Raw genomic sequence first — 14,001 nt, 5'->3', positions numbered from 1 at the left:
TCTTTCACTCTTTTGGTTTATCAAGCTTTCTTTCGTCATCTATGTACTGTCTTCCTTCCTTGTGTCCTTCCTTGTGCCCTTCCTTGTCTACTTCCTTCTGTCCTTCTTTTCTTCCCAGGGTTTCACTTTCTTTTTTGCATCCTTCTAACTTTGCTTCGTCATGGTCGTCCTCCCTTCCTCCTTAGTCTTATAACTTCCTCTTCACAACTCCTACAACTTGTACACATTGCACTCTGACACAAAAGCTCTCCATGCACCACCACCACACCCTTCACCCACCCTACACTTACAAGCTTCTGCGTTACATTGAGGCACAGTCTGCTGAGTGTATACAGCTTCCGTGTATATACCCTTTTACTTCTTATTTTACTGTATTCTTACTTTTTTGTCTGCACCATCAATACCAAGTCAAATTCCTTGTAAGTGCAAACCTACTTGGCGATTAAACTTGATTCTGATTCTAAATTTTTCCTATTTGAAAATAGTATATGCAGCTTTTAGTTTTGCAATATTTTATTTGCTGTTGTTGTTGTTGTTTCCAGAAAATGCCAAAATTGTTATTGTCATGGTTGAGTTTTGGTTTGGCTTTGTTTTTCTGTTACTTTCATTTTTTCATCTCTTTTGGGTTAGGTTTGACTTTATTTATTGTTAGTTTTCAGTCATCAGTTATTTTCTGTCAATTTTCACTTCACCTCCTCAGCAGTCAGTCACACCTGATAATCATTTACCAGCCAATTAGCCAGACCCTTGTTCCACCTGTGAAGTGCTCTATTTAAACCTCCCTCTGCCTTCAGTTCAGCACTGGGCCGTCATCATTCCACACCTCTCCATGCCAGTCACCGGTTTGTCTTGGAAGCTTTGTTTTGCTCCTGTTGTTAAGGTTAGTCCTGTCAGTCACTCTAAAGACTGTTCGTTCACTGTTTGTTCCTGGAGAGGTTCTGCTCTGTGTCCTGGTGTCTCCAGAGAACTGCTAGCTGGACTAGCCATCCTGGAAAGGCTCTGCTCTGTGCCCTGGTGTCTCTCAAGTTCTGCTAACCTGACTAGCCGCCCTGGTGAAGCTCAGCTCTGAGCCCTGGTGTCTCTCAAGTTCTGCTAACCTGACTAGCCGCCCTGGTGAAGCTCAGCTCTGTGCCCTGGTGTCTCTCAAGTTCTGCTAACCTGACTAGCCGCCCTGGTGAAGCTCAGCTCTGTGCCCTGGTGTCTCCAAATGAACTGCTAACCTGAGTGCTATGAGGCCTGCTAGCCGAGCAGCACCTAGGAAGTGTGGACTCTCTGTCTCCGGGCCGTCAGCTCCTGCCATCACATTCATCCCTGACCTTCTGCAGTCCTGAACCTCCGGTCTTCATCTCTCACCACCCAGCAGACTTCCTTCAATAAAAACTCAAACTTTTAATCCCGTGTGTGCGTCCTGAGTTCATCGGTAAACAAAACCCTGACAGTACGGCCCAGTCAAAAGGTGAACTCAGGCGCCATGCGGGACTTACCTGCAGGAGTTGACGACCCGGACATCCTCGCATATTTGGAGATGTGCGAACGCCAGATGAGGGAGAGGTATGCCAAGATGGCTTCCGCCCGGGACCCTGCGCCACCCGTCCGGACCGACTCCACTCCCCAGGTGGTTTACGTGGGCGTTGTTACGGCTACCCCGGAACCCAGGAAGAGAAGCCACTCAGCCTCTCGTCGTCTCGGTCATCACCTCCATGACTCGCAGCTGGCCCCTCGAGTGAGGCTCATCGTTCCACCTAGCGGAGCTCCACGCATCAAGGAGAGCCAGCTGTGGGATTTCTTCTACGGTGACCGAGACGACCTTCTGCCCTGCTGGCCAGCTGCCACCCCCCAGATTGCCCCGGATTCCTCATCTGTCCCCTCCCGGCGAAGACAGCAAAACCACCGGCGCGGAGGGTCCGTCAAGGCTCAAGAGGAGGTCCAGGAGGATCCGCCTCCAACCTCGGCGTCCGCTGAAGCCTGTGGCCCGGCGCCGCTCTCTGAAGCCTGTGGCCCGGCGCCGCTCTCTGAAGCCTGTAGCGCGCCACCGCCCTCCAAAGCCTGTTGCCCGTCACTGCCCGAGGTAGCCGAGGAGTTGGTTCCGCCTCCACCAGAGGACTCCGCTCTGCCGGCCACCGTAAGCGCCGCTTTGCCTCAGCCCGAGGCCTCCGAGGGAGCCGCTTTGCCTCAGCCCGAGGTCTCCGAGGGAGCCGCTTTGCCTCAGCCCGAGGTCTCCGAGGGAGCCGCTTTGCCTCAGCCCGAGGTCTCCGAGGGAGCCGCTTTGCCTCAGCCCGAGGTCTCCGAGGGAGCCGCTTTGCCTCCGCCCAAGTCCCGTGAGGAGGTCCAGGAGGACCTGCCTCCGCCCAAGCCTCGTGAGGAAGTCCAGGAGGACCCGCCTCTGGCCTCGGTTTCCACCGAGACCTGTAGCTTGGCACCGCCTCCAACTGATCTGTTCGGCCAGAGCCGCAGATTGCGGATTCCAAGCCGCTCGACTCTGCCTCGTCGGAGCCGTCCACCACGGCGCCCGCCTCTGACTTCTCTGTTCGGCCAGAGCCGCAGACTGCGGACTTCGAGCCATTTGACTTTGCCTCGTCGGGGCCGTCCACCACGGCGCCCGCCTCTGACTTCTCTGTTCGGCCAGAGCTGCAGACTGCGGACTTCGAGCCATTTGACTTTGCCTCGTCGGGGCCGTCCACCACGGCGCCCGCCTCTGACTTCTCTGTTTGGCCGGAGCCGCAGATTGCGGACTTCGAGCCGCTCGACCCTGCCTCGTCGGGGCCGTCCACCACGGCGCCCGTCTCTGACTTTCCTGTTCGGCCGGAGCCGCCGACTGCGGTCTCCGGGCCGCTTGACTTTGCCTCGTCGGGGCCGCCCTCCTCGAGGGTTTAGTCGGGCGATGCTGCTCCGCCGCCTGCCTCGTCCAGGACGACCTCCAAGAAGACTTTTCTTTTTTGCTTAGCAGCTGTTTTTGCCTGAGCCCTTAAGGCCAGTGCCTTGTTATTTTTTGGGCTCGATTTCAGTTTTGATTTACTTAGAATTTTTGGGGTTTTAGAGTTATTTAGGGGGTTCTTTGTTTTTCTTAGAGTACTTGAGTTTCTATTTTCTTTTGTTTTTCCACCTCTGTTCTGGTGTTCCAGGTTTGCCTTTAGTCTTCCGGTTTTTGCTTTGGTTATTTGTTTGCTTTAGATCCTAGTTTTTTGCCTTGTTCTCTCAGTTTTTGTTTTTGTTCTAGCTTTAGTTGTCTAGTGTTACATTAGTTTACCCGTTCCTGTCCTAGTTTCTTTGTTTTGGTTTTTGCATTAGTTTTATAGTTTTTTTTTCTCTTGTACGTCTTGCTCTTTTTCCTAGTTTTTTTTTAGTTTTATTTTGATTTTCTAGTTTTTTGCTTCGGTTTTTCTTTTATTATCCCTACCCTAGTTCTTCTGGTTTTGTTCTATAGGTTAGTTCATGCCTGGTTTTCTAGTTTTTGGTTTAGATATTTAGTTTCCCAGCGCTCTTTAGGTCCCAGCGCTTCTTAGTTTTGTTCTGGCCACCTAGCTCTTAGTCCCCTGGCGTGTTTGACGCCCTCCGTTCTCCAGAATTTAGACGCCCTTTGTCTCCTGGCGTTTTAGGACGCCCTCCGCTCTTGTTTCCTGGCGTATTAGGATGCCCTTTGTTCCTGTTTCCCTGGTGTTTAGATTCCTGGCGTTTAGATTTAGTGTTCCCGGCGTGTTTCGACGCGCTCTGTTCTCGGTTCCCCGGCGTGTTAGGACGCCCTTTGTTCTCGGTTCCCCGGCGTGTTAGGACGCCCTTTGTTCTCAGTTCCCCGGCGTGTTAGGACGCCCTTTGTTCTTGGTTCCCCGGCGTGTTAGGACGCCCTTTGTTCTTGGTTCCCCGGCGTGTTAGGACGCTCTCTGACTCTTGGTTCCCCGGCGTGTTAGGACGCTCTCTGACTCTTGGTTCCCCGGCGTGTTAGGACGCCCTCCGTTCTTGTTCCTAGGCGTTTAGATGTTCCTGCTTTCCTCACATCCCGACGTTCTCTTCCCCAAGCCCCGGCGCTTCCCTCACGCCCCGGCAGGTTTCCCTTTGGCGCTATCGTGCGCCCATTCCTTCCCTTTGGCGCAGTCGTGCGCCCGTTCCTTCCCTTTGGCGCAGTCGTGCGCCCGTTCCTTCCCTTTGGCGCTGTCGTGTGCCCGTTCCTTCCCTTTGGCGCTGTCGTACGCCCGTTCTTCCCTCTGGCGTTGTCGTACGCCCGTTCTTTCCTCTGGCGTTGTCGTACGCCCGTTCTTTCCTCTGGCGTTGTCGTACGCCTGTTCTTTCCTCTGGCGTTGTCGTACGCCTGTTCTTTCCTCTGGCGTTGTCGTACGCCTGTTCTTTCCTCTGGCGTTGTCGTACGCCTGTTCTTTCCTCTGGCGTTGTCGTACGCCTGTTCTTCCCTCTGGCGTTGTCGTACGCCTGTTCTTCCCTCTGGCGTTGTCGTACGCCTGTTCTTCCCTCTGGCGTTGTCGTATGCCTGTTCTTCCCTCTGGCGTTGTCGTACGCCTGTTCTTCCCTCTGGCGTTGATGTTCGCCTGTCATGCCCGTTTTTGCCTGGTGGCGATGTTCGCCTGTCAACGTCGGTTAGACGCCTTTTGTTTTGCCTACCAGCATCTGTTAGACATCCTTTTTAGTTCGCCCTAGTGGGTAGTTTTGGTTTGATTTTAGCCCTCCATCCTACCTTCCCTCCACCCACCCAGGTTAGATCAGCTTGGTTATGACTCTTGCCCGCCATCCTGCCTTCCCTCCACCCACCCTGGTTCGGTCACTTTGTAGTTTGTTTTGTTTGATTTTAGGCCGTCCGGAGTCCGGCCTTGAGGGGGGGGTAATGTCATGGTTGAGTTTTGGTTTGGCTTTGTTTTTCTGTTACTTTCATTTTTTCATCTCTTTTGGGTTAGGTTTGACTTTATTTATTGTTAGTTTTCAGTCATCAGTTATTTTCTGTCAATTTTCACTTCACCTCCTCAGCAGTCAGTCACACCTGATAATCATTTACCAGCCAATTAGCCAGACCCTTGTTCCACCTGTGAAGTGCTCTATTTAAACCTCCCTCTGCCTTCAGTTCAGCACTGGGCCGTCATCATTCCACACCTCTCCATGCCAGTCACCGGTTTGTCTTGGAAGCTTTGTTTTGCTCCTGTTGTTAAGGTTAGTCCTGTCAGTCACTCTAAAGACTGTTCGTTCACTGTTTGTTCCTGGAGAGGTTCTGCTCTGTGTCCTGGTGTCTCCAGAGAACTGCTAGCTGGACTAGCCATCCTGGAAAGGCTCTGCTCTGTGCCCTGGTGTCTCTCAAGTTCTGCTAACCTGACTAGCCGCCCTGGTGAAGCTCAGCTCTGAGCCCTGGTGTCTCTCAAGTTCTGCTAACCTGACTAGCCGCCCTGGTGAAGCTCAGCTCTGTGCCCTGGTGTCTCTCAAGTTCTGCTAACCTGACTAGCCGCCCTGGTGAAGCTCAGCTCTGTGCCCTGGTGTCTCCAAATGAACTGCTAACCTGAGTGCTATGAGGCCTGCTAGCCGAGCAGCACCTAGGAAGTGTGGACTCTCTGTCTCCGGGCCGTCAGCTCCTGCCATCACATTCATCCCTGACCTTCTGCAGTCCTGAACCTCCGGTCTTCATCTCTCACCACCCAGCAGACTTCCTTCAATAAAAACTCAAACTTTTAATCCCGTGTGTGCGTCCTGAGTTCATCGGTAAACAAAACCCTGACAGTTATCCTGGGGTACTATTAGATTAAATTAAAGCCCAAAATACCTATATTATATCCATCCATCCATTCATTTTCTAACAGGTCTATCATTTGTGGGGTCGCAGGGGTGCGGGTTTCCTAAATCCAGCAGTCAACGGACGAAAGGCGGGGTACAACCCTGGACAGGTCGGCAGTCTATCGCAGACCTATATTATATAACAATCTTAATTATTTAGGTTTAGGTCAAAAATAATTATTTTACCTGGTAGATTTAGGTGTGACGTTGTCTTTTAATCTTAATAAAATGTTTCTTCTGACCGCAGGAAGAGGTACTGTCAGCTACAGTGTGTCAATTTTTATGATAATAGAACAGCATCTAATTGTTTTGCAGGATAAAATACAAAAGTTGCAGGATGTTTTAAATTTCAAGGTTCTTTTCTTCATCAAAAATATACCTTAACTGTAAAAGTAAACAGTTTGATACCGACTTTATATATCTTCTTTTTTTTGTTTTGTTTTGACTTGTTTTGCTTAAGGATTATGAATTAAACAGCAGTGTTTTTAAAAAGAAAAAAAAAAAACATTTTTGTCCACGCTTTTAGTAACGCATCCCCGCATGGCATTCAACACAATGTTGCATTTACAATTATTTCAACACAACATTTTGGAAGGAGCTCCTAATGAGACAAACTTTATTCGCACCGCTAATAATGGATCCCAACAGAGCAGTTTCACTAACAGATTTCTTTCTTTTCATTTGGTTTTGGAGCCGTTATGTTGCTCAATGTCTGGCAAGTGTAATTTTCAACAGCCGCTGCCTCTAATCCCCACTCTTCATACGAGATGACGGTATATTGCTGTTTAGAGAGACAGGCAGGAATGCACAGGCTAACGGCTCTCTGTGTAGATTCCAATTTGGCTTCCAGAGCAGCAGAGTGACAGTTCAGTTAATTACATCACTTTAACCTGCAATGCCTTGATATTTCTTCTAAGCTGCCTTTAATCTGGAGGTGAGCGAGCACATGTGCAAAAGTCTGATTTGTGTTTATCAACTGACCCTGTCACCATTTTGTAATTTAAAAAGATTACTTAGTTTGAAGAAGGTGACACGACATTCGTCTTTTTAACTTGTTTGTAATGTGATGGGATTTTTAACCAAAGATATTTGTTAAGTAATTACAAAAATACCACCTGACTAATGGTGACTGTGGGCAAGTTACAAAGCTATGCTCCAGACGGTATTCTTATGCTTTCTCTGTGTAAATATCTTGAGCAGAGTTCTGTGACTTTAGCGTATCGCAGCCTTGCCGTCCTTCAAATACTTGCATTAAATGACTCATGGATGGCTTTGGTAACTTTGATCATGGTGGTTGTTAACTAGCAATAGTAAAACATCATCCTAAGCAACATACTGAACCCTGCTGAGCACCGTCAGAAAAATAATGATCTGAAATGGTTTTCACACTGCAGAAATCACATCCCACTACTTTGGAAGGAAAGGCTGACGGAAGTTTAAAGTGCTACTTTTCTCAATAATATACATGTTGCTTTCTACACTTTGCCACATTACAACTACAACTTTTTTTTTTTTTTTTTGGGATTGTAATGCCATTGATTGCCAGATAGTAGTGCATAATCTTGAAGTGAAAGGAAATAATATTTTGGAGCATGCTTAAACCAGAAAAAAAAGAAGGTGAAAATGCATCTTGCAGTTTTTGCATTACTGGGTCACTGATAGCTTTACTGCAGTGGTGATACTGACTTCTGCATATACAAGCGTATTGAGTGAATCCATCATCAACTTGTAATTTTTGTCTCTTCTCGTATTAGGGCCAGATGATAATTCAATAACAATAAATATTGATCGATAGATGTTTGCTGCGATAGAAAAAAAAGGGTCAATATAAGGTTCAATAGAACCAAATCACAAACACAGACCCAGAAACGCTCCGTCAAGTGCAGTTAGGGCTGCCCTTAAAATATACGTTTTGAATTTTTTAATAAATATTGATATTGATCAATATGGTTTTGTATCGATATGCTTTTTTTCTATATCGTCCGCCCCCTACCTCCTGTACACCAGTGTTACAGTTAACAGCGTTATAGTTAGTGTCTCCCCTTTAAGTGATATTTATATCCGTTGCTGCTGCTTGTGTAAAATCTCTACATCTTTCAGCTGAGATAAGAGGAGCTGCAGCCCCAACATCCCATTTCTTTGCAACTTTAGCCGCAGTATGAGCCAAATCATCTCCATGAAAACCTCATCATCAACAACAGCAACATGGGAGGTTTTTGATGACTACATGCGCATATGCTGAAGTGCTGCTGACATGTTTACAAGCATTTCAACTTGAACCTTCTTTGGTGTTGCTCGTATAAAGTTGCAATATCCAACATGCACCACAAGGGGCACTGCAACCAACATCTTTCTCATTTCACAGTAAATGATTAATGATCTTTCTTTGTGAAACTATAAGCTTAATCTTGCTTGCTTTTTCTAGACTGATATTTAGACTGGAAATGTAACTGTTCAGACTGGATGACTGGCCTCGTCAGGTATTTAACGAGAAGCAGGTTAAATTCACTCCCTCGGTCAAAGAGGAAGTAACTAGTAACAGCGGACCTAATAACTCATAATTCATGTTGTGTGCCTCTCAGCCAGCCTCGACCTTTCCACAGTGTTCTTTCACTTAGTCTGTACATTATTAATGCTGCTTTGGCTGTGTGTGAAGCTGTGCGCTTCTGTTTGGTGGTTAGAAAAAAAAAAAATGTGAGGCCCTCCTTTTCGCTGGTTTATTTTAATATACATTTCCACAGTGGTTGAGAGCGTTCCTACTTATTATTCTTATCATCGTCCTTTATCGAGTTGCCTCCCTCTACAGGCTGGCCCATATTAATTTGCGATCTCTGAGAGAAAGAGAGAGACAGCGAGTCTAATTCCCATTTTTAAAAAGAAGGTTATTTCACAAAGACGACCCCCTCGGGGCTCCGAAAGAAATCAAAACTCTGAAAATGAGCAAAGACCGGTCTCTCCGTCCTCTTTTATCTTCCCTAGGCCCGTTTTCTTAATATGCTGTTTCTTTCACCTTTCTGTTTTTTTTCTCTTCTTCTTCTCTTTCTGTCTTCATATATCTGCCACCCTCCATCCCTGCTGGAGGATGCATTGTAAATGCCATGTGGTGAATGAAGGATGGCTTATTGTTTGTGCCCGGGGAGTTCTTTCTTTGCTTCTTGAGTAGCCTATATAGCTATAGTTATAGAGGAGACAAAGTAGCGCGCACACACACACACACACATATATATATATATATATATATATATATATATATATATATATATATATATATATATATATATATATATATATATATATATATATATATATATAACGTCAAATATTTTGGTCACTGCAGTCTGACGACTTCTGAGATCTCTGCACACTGTGTTAGAATGCTATGATAAGACCACGTTTGGAAAGGGCAACCTTCAACCACATTGCTTGAGAAGTAGTTAATGTAGTTCTTCTTCTACTGTGAGCGGCTGAAATATCCATGGTTGTTTGGCTGCCCTTTTTAACTGCCCCGCAGGATGAAAATCTTTCATCCTGCCAGCTTGAAGTGCTCTTTAATAAGCTGCTGCTATTGTCCATGGCAGCATTTGTGTCTCTCTGTAAATATCATGTGTGAGCTAAAAGTTTGTAAAGAATAAAAGTAAATTCTTCAAGAAAAATGTTTCAAATAGAAATATTTTTGAATCTGCTCCCCCCCCCCCCCCAGCAGAACGTTAACTTCTGCTCAAAAACACTGATGCTTACAGAATCGAGTGCTACTGTCTGTGTGAGTTTGAGACTGAGAGTGAGATCTGAGATGCCTCAAAGGAAGGAAAATGAGGATGGGGGGAGACAGATGATGTAACAATGAAGACATAGCTACCTTGGCTGCCTTAGGTTAAAATCACACAGGACAGATGGAAGCTGGGAGGTAAGCGAAAACACCCTGACAGGACACATTCTCTTCACAGATTTAGACCCCAAAGCCAGCTGCACCAGAACAGAGTTAGGATAGAGACAACTAAACATCACTCAAGTCTTAGCTTTCAGTCAGTTAGAGATACAATAAGACTATGTTAAAATACAAATCACTGGTGCTGTGCTGTAAGTAAAAAGGTTATAATTTCTTGACAATACTACAAGGTAATTCCAATGTATACATTTCTCAAGATTCTTTATTGTTATTATGTTTTACCATATTAAAATTTCTGATGAGACAGACACTGGCTCAGGATGCGCACAGATTATATATAACACACAGATACAAGAAGACATACTGTTTCCACGTTTTTTTTTTTTTAAGTCTGTTGATTGCACTGGCCAATAAAAGCTTAAATAGTCTCCAGGGTCTAATAAGATGCATATCTGAGGGTCTAATAAGACTCATGCCCAGAAAGTCGTATGGCAGTCCCTTTACGAACAATTTAAATTACTATGTTAAATGCATGAATTTTAAAACTTGAAGTTATAGAACTGTGCAATGTGCATGGATGGGTGTACGGCCAACCATTCTCTGAGAAACTAGAGTGTGCAAATAGGCATTACCTTTAGTGTGTTTGTAACATACAGCAGACTATGAACTGGGATGGTGGTTTATTGGTTTTCAGCAGGAAGCGATAGCCCTTACAGCTTAAGAAGCTGTTTTCGAGTTTGTTAGTGATTTATACGTCTGGCCCTTTTCTGGACACATGTAGCATAAACCATGTCCAGATATTGTAAACAGCATCCCACAATCCCCTGTGCTGTCATCACCACCTGTGCCAAGTTCTTCCTCTGCTGTTCCATGCAGCTTCCATACCACACTGTTATGCCGAGACAAGATGCTTTCTTTTAGGGCTGGACGATAATTCAATAACAATATATATCGATTAATAGACGTGTGGTGTGGTAGAAAAAAAGGCCAGTAAAAAGTTCAACATAAGAACAATTTTCCTTCCTTTTGTATTCAAGTAGGTTAATACTGCAGTCATTACATACTGCCAACCAATGACAAACGCAGACCCAGGAACGCTCCGTCACCAAGCTCTGCCCCCTTAAAAGAGTTCAGAAAGCATGTGTTCTTTGTTCTTATTTTAAAAACTTGCAGTTTTGGTAAAATGTTGGTTGACTAAAGGATTACGTTTGAATTCAGTGTTCTTTATCTAAAAAAGGTATCTAAGCAACAGCAAAAATTGCCAGGACGGCACCTAAAATATATGTTTTAAACTTTTTGATAATTATCAATATCGATCAATTTAATTTCTATTTTATTGATATGCTTTTTCCTATTGTAGCTCTATAAAGGTTTATTAACAGCTCAGTAGAAAGTTCAGTCCGTTTCAGTTTCCTGCGAAAGAAGAGCTGCTTTCCCTCTGCTTACCCCTAGATGGAATGTGGGAATCCACCAGGTATGAGTTGAAAACAGTTTTTATAATTGTTTTAATATTTTTATTAGTTATATTTTTTCTGGATTGTGTTTCATTACTGATGTCACTCAAAGTAATGCACTTACCTACATTGTGCAAAGTAAAATGTTGTCTGGATGAACTGGGTGGTGTAACAATGTTGAAATGGTTCTGTGTGCAGAGGAGAGCAGGTTTTAGATTCCATTGATGTATAAACTGCTGACAATTTATCCTGCAAACACTTCAAACCTTTGTTCAGGCACCAAACGCCTTGAAATTGCCAAAGAAGTGGATTACATCAGCAACACTGTTTGCAATTCCAGGACAGTTTATTGAAAGATAAAAAGAAAAGGGTTCTAAATTTCTCAAATCTGTCAAAATCTTTCTTAATGATGCATTTTCTTGGCATGTTTAAAGGTAAGCTTTAGACAACCTTTGACACATACTATCTAGATGTGCTTACTGTCAAGATGAGCTTCATTAGGCAGGTTTGCTTCGGGTGTTCAACTGCTTGTGTCAAATTAAAATCCAGCAAGGTAAGCATCCTTTGGACTCACTGAAACTCTATTACAACGAGTCAATTAACATAATGTTATTTTCTCTGTAAGGAACAAATATGTTGTGGGTTTCTTTGCAATCATATGATACTTTTTTTAAACTACATTTTGGCCAAAGTTTATAATTCCTCCAATAAACTTATTTTAAGAGTACAGTTGTGCTCTTAAAATAGTTAGGAAGGCTGTCCTGTAACTGGCGAGTTGCTGGTTCGATCCCCCGCTCCAACCGTCTCAGTCGTCGTGTCCTTGGGCCAGGCACTTCACCTGCATTGCAAGCTGGCGGTGGTCAAAGGGTTCGGTGGCGCCGAATTATGGCAGCCTCGCTGCCTCAAGGCAGGTGTGACAACAAACAAAGCTCACCAGCATCAGAGGATCTGATAACGATTATTAACTAAATTAATCAAACAGTAAAGTTCTACAAAAAGAAGTAATAAAATTGTGTATGCAATGCAAATAGTGTTACTGAGGTATTATTAAGACGTTAGTAACACCGGCAGCAATACATGCAGTTTTTTAGCACACAACCTTTGGTATTATCTTTGCACAGGATACATTGGCTTCCAATGTGTAAGAACGGTGCTTTTCTCCTACAAAGTTGAAAGGGAGGCTTTAATGAACTGTTTATTTTGCAATTCTGTTTGTTTGCATCTATTTAAATACATTTTTAAAGAATGTGTTAAAACCCTGACAATGTTTTTTTCCCCTCTAAACTAGTTTCAGCCCTAAACTCTGGTGGTGCTTTTGATTGCTTTCAATTTTTAGAGTATCTAAGCACTGAAATCTGAAATATAGTTCTTTCTCTGCACAAACCCGCAGCTGGGTCAGAGGAATGAACTGATTTTGTCTGGAGCTGGAGACGAGCTCAAATACTAAAACCACAGCCTCAGCATTAATAAAAAGACAGATTAGCTTTGGGATACCATGAGCTCAGTGTCTCTATCTTTTCACCATTTGATTTATTATTGCCCAGTTTTACACAGAGCCACTGTTGCAGTTCGCAAATTTCAATTGAATTTATAACATGGATTATATCTCAGATGCTAAATATTGTTGGGTCTTTCCATACCACCAGCTGGTGTTTATCAATCAGCTTGAAATAGTGTGTATGTCTCCAGTTTGCAATGGTGTGTTTGAAAGTGGTTGAGAAATGTTGGTCAGGATAGCTAAAGTTTCTCTCTGCACTCCGATCCTTCACAGAAATTCAGAATACAACAAGATGGAGGATCAAGCATTAAAAGATAAAAGTAGTGGCTCTGAAGTGTCTCTCGAACTGAGGAAGAAAACAAACCAGCTCTTCTACGTTTTTAATAGAACAAGAACTGATCATAGCAGCAGCCCTGAATCAGCACCTAAACCTCTTTTTAGGAACAATCCTACGAGAAAGCATGTTGCTAAAGTAGTTGAGTACATCAAATGTGGAAAAATAAATTCCTGTAAAATCCTAATGTTGTGTTACTCAGACGTGACTTGGTGTCGGTCTCCTGACCGTTCTTGTGAACATATAATCATGGTTTTGCCTCAGGCCTCGATGTGCTTGATTGGGGCTTCTTTTTCTCAAGACCATTGTCGTGATATCTGTTTTTTTTACGGCAACTTAAAGCAAAACCCCCGCATACAATTATATGCAATCACACAGTTATTTTTCTTATTAAATGCCTTGCCTTCACCTCCACCTTTCACCTCCACTAACTCTCCCTGCAGCTAACGCTCTGTTAGTTAGCATTTAGATGGATGTCTGCGCTCTTCAGAGTTGCAGAGTTTGTCTATTTGTTATCAGCTTGTCAGATTCACTGGATAAGTGCCAAGTTCAGAGAATCTGCTTTCCTGCAAGTATGGTGTAATGAAGATGCCTTCATTACTGGGACTGTTTTTAGGAAAAGTAACTGGTATTGCACTTTAAGAATACTTTTGCACTGTAAACTTGCACCTTAATTAGCACTTTGTTTTGCACAGCACTTTAAGCATGACTTTGCACAGAAATAACCATTTGCACACAAGAAGTTTTAACTATTTATTGAATATTTATTGGATATTTTAATAATTAGCATGTAGCCTTTTGTTCAGGCTCTGCACAGCTGCTCCTCATTGGGAAATGGTGTGGGCTCTGTGAAAAGAAGAATTGTTGTTTAGAGCTAAGGTCTACTGTCAGGAAACTTAAGCAAATGGTGGTGTAGAATCTGTGAGAAGTGTGAGACTAAACAAAGTGTTAGAAGTTGGTGACTTACCTGTTTTCTATGTCCTCTCCAGGGTGTTTGGACAAATGCTTCCCCGGGGGTCCAGACACCATTTATAGGTTCCGGGAGAGACCATGGGAAAAGCAGGGGGGA

This window comes from Fundulus heteroclitus, chromosome 5 (assembly GCF_011125445.2).
Source record: "Fundulus heteroclitus isolate FHET01 chromosome 5, MU-UCD_Fhet_4.1, whole genome shotgun sequence".
In the NCBI taxonomy this organism is placed as follows: Eukaryota; Metazoa; Chordata; class Actinopteri; order Cyprinodontiformes; family Fundulidae; genus Fundulus; species Fundulus heteroclitus.
Note: the sequence above shows the minus strand (reverse complement) of the source record.